This window comes from Trachypithecus francoisi, unplaced genomic scaffold (genome assembly GCF_009764315.1).
Source record: "Trachypithecus francoisi isolate TF-2019V2 unplaced genomic scaffold, Tfra_2.0 Lachesis_group1, whole genome shotgun sequence".
Taxonomy (NCBI): Eukaryota; Metazoa; Chordata; class Mammalia; order Primates; family Cercopithecidae; genus Trachypithecus; species Trachypithecus francoisi.
In genome coordinates, this window is record NW_022681454.1 from 177,854,438 (window position 1) to 177,860,763 (window position 6,326).

The 6,326-nt window shown below is 41.3% G+C and overlaps 1 pseudogene; it reads left to right on the forward strand.

Annotated features, from left to right (window-relative positions):
• Positions 1-604: 604 nt before the first annotated feature.
• Positions 605-6,078, forward strand: LOC117084982 (annotated as a pseudogene).
• Positions 6,079-6,326: the final 248 nt, after the last annotated feature.

A 6,326-nucleotide genomic window follows, 5' to 3' on the forward strand; every position in this document is an offset into this window, starting at 1 on the left:
AGCTGAAAATAAAATCACTGGGCTGGAAGAGAAAAAATAATTGGCCTAAATCATCACAGAAAAGTCTAAACAGAAGATTTTCTTTCCCTCTTCACTTGCAATGATTTATTTTCATGGTTTTATGAGACTTTAATGAGGAAACCTTATCTGTACGCCTGGTAATTATCAACCAAATTTCCATTTCCTGTCAGAAAATCCACAGTAAGCAGAACCAAAATGGTGGAATCAGGAGACTGTTTGGCCTCTGACCTGTATGGCTGAGGAGTAACTCACTGCCACACAGAGCATGTGACTAACATGTCTGTGACTTCTCTTGTATACTTTTGTTTAAACTAAATTGCCACATTCAATTTAGTATAACTCAGTACAAGTAGACTTAAATGCCATGAAGTGTCCCGGACACTGTCCCATGAGGTAGCATTTGGGCAAGACAAAGTATAACTTCCCTCTTCATAATTGAATATAATTTCTAGTCTCATCCAGTTCCTTCTGTTGGGTGAATGAGGTCATACCTGACGCAAGGGTCTGACAAGAGGCTATGAACTTTGCGTTTTGGAAAGTTGAGTTTTTCAACATAGATTGCAGCTCTGGCCTGTGAGTGACGATGCTACAATTTGGGTCACTGAGGAAAGCTGCCGTGGGCACTGACTCCAGACTTAGGGGTGTGGATGTCCTGGCATCCTGAGATTCAGGTGGAGAGCTTGTCGATGGCATGGCACCGGTCTCTGGGACCTCTAGAACAGAAGGTACAAGAGGGGAGCTCAAAAGAGCACACCAGAGAGATGGAGGCTGTGGGAGTTTGGAGTCTCTGTAGTATTGTAGGGTACTGCAGCACCCACAGCAGCCAGGAAGTCAGAACGCATCTGAATCTTCTGTTCTAGTTTCGTTAACAAGGTGAGAATCCTTTTTTCTTACACTTTTCTCTAGGTGTAAAATTTGTCATGCTCCGAAATAACTTACAAATTTATCTCTGCTTGTTCTGTCATTGAAAGAACTTTGCTCATGCTTTAATTGTATCTTTAGTGGCATTTGGGGACCAGTGATGAAAAAAAACCTGAATAATAATGTAATGACTTATTTTAAATTAAAGAAATACTTTCCAAAAATATTTCTCAAGTCACCACAGGTAACACTGGGTAGATTTGTACCAGGTGCAAGATCTACTCCAGGAGAAAATGAAATGGCCCAAATTTGCTCCTGCCCCCTCTAGAGCAAGGAGTATGAATTCCTTCACTCTATCTCTGCGTCCATCCCCATCCTGCCCTTCCCCACTGGACATGGGTAGGAGCGAGACATTGGGAGCTGGAGGCTACCATACAGCACGCAGTGGCTGTAAGCTTTGGGCATTGCTGGGCTTTTATTATATTTTCAGTTATTAATCAATGTATGTCCTTTGACTCCTTCTCTGTATTGCAGGAGTGTTTATATTTGGCAGGCTTCCTAGACTGGTGAATGAGCTGGGCCAGGGCTGTCTGCTCTTCGTCTTTCTCAAGGGGTTATTACCATTAAGTCACCTGCTATGACAAGCAGTGTAAAAGGGGCTCTTGGCACACCAATATCATCTAGAAGAAGCACACCCCAAGATCAAGGCATTCTGTCAGTTAAGACCCAGACTGTCCCAATCTGGAACAGTACTGTCTAATAGGAATACAATGAGAGTCACATAAGTAATTTTTGGTTTTCCAGTAGTGACATTTAGAAAAGGATCAGGAAACAAGTGAAATTAATTTAAATATATTTTATTTAACACAGTATGTCCAAAATATTATCGTTTCAACATGAATGAAATAAGACATGAAATATTTGAGACATATATATATATGTGTATACACATACATGTATATGGTATGAAGTCCTTGAAATCTGATATGTATTTTATACACACATTAAATCTCAATTCTGACTAGCCACGTTTTAAATGCTTGATAGCCACATGTGGCTAGTGGCTACTGTGTGGGACAGCATGGATCTGGAATGTTTATTTATTCCAACTAACTCCGTAGCCTCAGTTGGTTGCCTTTTGTTGCTGTGGGTATGTGAGTGACTGTACTTAATCATGGTAGACAGTTTGCCCCACAAAATTGTGCATTCCCTGCCCTTTATTATTTTCTCTCCATTATCCCATTCTGGACCAACATTTAGAGCTAGAGTTAGAATTCTGCTAGTCCCAGCTCTTCTCTGCCTTCAGAGAATGATATGACCATTAGTTCACCACAAACCTTCAGACTGGAAAGTTTAGACTACTGATTCCCAAAATGTGGTAGGAGTAAGAATTTGCTGATTAAAATGCAGATTCCTGGGCACTGATGATAATTTCTGGAGGTGAGGCCTGGAAATATGCCTTTTATCAACATCACCAGGTGATCTAATACACATCAGAGTTTGAGAACACTAACATAGACCCTCCACTGAGGATGGTTTGTCTAGGAACTTCGGGTTCTTTCTCACTCAGTCTTTGTTCAGCTTCCAGCGACAGACAGCCCCCAGTCTCCCCTTGGCAAGGCCGCTGCTAGTCACTGTCCCATATTTTATAATCACCTTGCTCACAGTCAGCCACATGCAGAGACCTATATAACACCCAACAACTGAGAACCCACTCCGCGGTGTATTTTTAAGACTCAAACTCTCCTTTTGAGCTTCTTGCCTCTATTTTTGTGCTAAGATAGCTCTCTATGGTGCAACCCCTGAAGCTTAGCCACTTTTCTCTCAGGGGCTTTTAGGATATTTATAAACATCGTCTCATTCATCTTCATTGCACTCCTGTAAAATGAATAACAAGTGAGATTGTCTTCATTTTGCAGGAGGGAAACCGAGGCATCAGATAGTTGACTTGTGAAGACACTTTGGGGCCAAAATAAGTGATTAAATCACTTTTCTTTTTGGTAGCCACGCCCGTGTTTTCCCTTCCCTGACCGCTAAACTCTTGTGGTCACTGAAACCCACGGGGAAGAACTTCTGATAAAAACATTCTACTGAAGATGCTGCGTGTGTCAGCGTCCTGCCTCAGGTGATGAGATGGTTGTTTGCAGGCTGTGTTGGGAGACTCGAGGCAGGAGGTGTGCTGTTCCGTTTCATACTTGCTATGGGTTTGGATCTGGGTCCCTGCCCGAATCTCATGTTGAATTGTAATCCCCAGTGTTGGAGGTGGGGCCTGGTGGGAGGCGATCGGGTCCTGGGGATGAGTTTCTCATGAATGGTTTAGCACTGTCCCCAGGACAGTGAGTGAGTTCCTGTGAGAGCTGGTTGTTGAAAAGTGTGTGGCACCCTCCTTGCTCTCTCTCGTGCTCCTGCTCTGGCTGTGTAATGTGTATGCTCTCCCTTCACCTCCTGCGATGATTGAAGGTTCCCTGAAGCCTCCTCGGAGGCCAAGCAGATGCCAGCGTCATGCTTCCCGTACACCCTGATGAACCATGAGCCAATTCAACCTCTTTTCTTTACAAATTACCCAGTCTCAGGTACTTCTTTATAGCAAGGTGAGAATAGGCTAACAGGATACTTCTTCAGAATACTGTGTCTTTTGGAAAGAAGTTATCTATAGCTCCCAAGTCCCTGCAGCCCAGTGATGAGCATTTGAAATGAAAGCGTGGAGGTCTTGTCCTTTTTCTCTACCTCTGTTTCCCAGCAGGGCTGACAGAGCATTCCTCACTCAGGGCCATGGCAGCCAAAGGGAGGACATCGAGGCTCACACGGAGGTGCTGGGCTGTCGTTTCTTAATGTAGTTCAAAGCCATTTCTGCCTGTAGACTTGAGGAATTTTTCTGTCAAGAGAGAGGAGTGTGTACAGAGCTACCTCAGAGAAGGATTCCTTTAAACAGTGTTTGAATTGCTGTGTTTTGTTTGGCTGCTTGATGATCCTTTTTCAAAACATATGCTTTAATGCATGTATTTTATATGTGTGTTCTCCTAATATAATTTCCTTCTCTGTCTTTTTGTTTTAAAGCTCTTCTTTTTCAATTATAGGTTCATTTTGATCATAAGTTCATTATAGAAATTTGTAAAATACAGAAGGTATAAAGGTGAAAATTAAAATTACCTGCGCTCTTACCATCCCCAGAGATAACCACTACTATTTTGGTGTGTTTTCTTTAGTTTTTTCCTTGCTTTTTAAAAAAAACATATTTGATATGACCAATATGACTAAAAACCAGCTTTTTCTTCTAGAAGCCTTGGTTCATTTCTTGGACAGTGATGTTTATTCTCAGACCTGGAGTCTGAGAATGTCAAAGGATGTGTAATTGTTTCTAGGTCTTTTTGGTGAAGACAGCTAGAAAATACTTATTTAAATATAAAATCTCCATGAGTTTTTACTGGTATTCTTTTACTTTTTTACTTAACCTCTTCTATTTTATAACTGCATGTCCTTTCTTTCACACTGAGAAGCCTGGTTCTCAATGACACAGAAATGATATATGTATTAGTCCATTCTCACGCTGCTGGTAAAGACATACCCAACACTGGGTAATTTATAAAGCAGAAGAAGTGTAATGGACTCGCAATTCCATGTGGCTGGGGAGGCCTCACAATCATGGCAGAAGGCAAAAGTCATGTCCTACATGGTGGCAAACGAGAAAGAATTGAGACCCAAGCGAAAGGAGTTTCCCCTTATAAAACCATCAGATCTCACGAACATGAGAACAGTATGGGGAAAACTGCCCCCGTGATTCAATCATCTCCCACTGGGTCCCTCCCACAACACATGGAATTATGGGAGCTACAATTCAAGATGAAATGGGGGAGGACACAGCCAAACCATATTACTATAATTAGAATATTCCATATTAATTCATATGCTTTACTCTATATTACTTACACAATCATCTCAGAATAACAGTACAAATACTCCCACCACCAATGTGATTACTGAAAACAGTGTTTTTACTGCATATTTTTTCCCTATTTATCCTCCCCCCATTTTAAAACGGTTCTACTATGTCTACACTATCAAGACACAACCACTGCATGATGTGCATGATGTATGCTCACCTCTCTTCTGTATTGACTGTACATTTACTGTTCATTACTAGAACTTATATCAATGTTTCTCTGGTCATTTTTATTGTCTGAATCTTGTTCTCTAGTAGATTCTTCAGAAAGAATCCATGAGGACAGTATTTTCTAAATTCTTTGATGTTGATAACAGTTTGTACCTTTTGTTCTTGAGAAAATCCATTTTGCTGGACATAAGATTCTTGGCTCACATTTTCTTTCCATTAGTATCTCAAACACGTTAATCCCTTTTCTTCTGCCATAAAGCATGTGTTTGAAAGACTTTTCATTGTAAATTGCTTCCCGTTTTTGCTTAGATGCCCAAAAAGATTTTTCCTTGTCTTAAATTCCAGTCTAGTTTGGTTTTGGTATTTGTGGTTCTGCTTGATATTCACAGGTAGGTAGCGTGTTCTTTCAGTGTGTAGTCTCAGGTTTTTTCTTTTCAATTTCAGGAAAGTTTTCTTGCTTTGTTGGGTTCCTAGCTCATTGTCTTGCACTAACAATATTTGAGGATCATGGGGATAGATGGAGAAAATAAAGCAGCCTATGGTGCCAGTAAATTCACTGGATTGGAGCTGTCCACTCTAGTTAACAACCTTAATGATGCCCAAGACTGTATTGTCTTTCATGAACTTGTAAAAATTGACGTGAAGCTATCAGATAAAGATGTGCATGAAGAAGACACAGAGAATAGAGGATTTGAATACCCACACCTTCCAGCACCACAGATTAATGATTGCTCTCCCAAATATACCTGTTCCTGTCCCAGTGGGTACAATCTAAAGGAAAATGGCAGAGAGTGTCAAAGGATCACTGTGACCACTCTGGTATCAAAAGTCAGTGTTCCTTCAAAAGGGACTTCTCTGGTCTGGGTCATCCTTCCCCTTTTGCTCTAAGCAATGGCAGCAGTAGGTGGATACTTGAGTGGCAGAATTGGCAACACGAGAACATGAAAGACATGATCTTTGACAACCCTGTGTACTTGAAGACCACAGAAGAGGACCTCTCAGTGGACATGAGTAGACATGGTGCTTCTAGTGGATGCACATGCCCAGCAATATTGGTTATAAGCACAGATGATGACTCAGCTTGACTTCTAAGACCAGTCTCAACTTTTGAGTTCCACATCAATAATTCCCTACTTTGGAAGGGTAAGGAAGCCAGAAGATGAGGCTATTTCTTCCTCCAGCTTGAAGGAATCTCAAGATAGCTCTGTTGTGTATAAAGCTTGTATATTTGAGCTTTGCTGTGGTTTGAGTTTGTCCCCATCAAAACTCATGTTAAAATTTGGTCCCAGTGTAGTGGTGTTGGGAGGTGGGGCCTAGTGGGATGTGTTTGGGT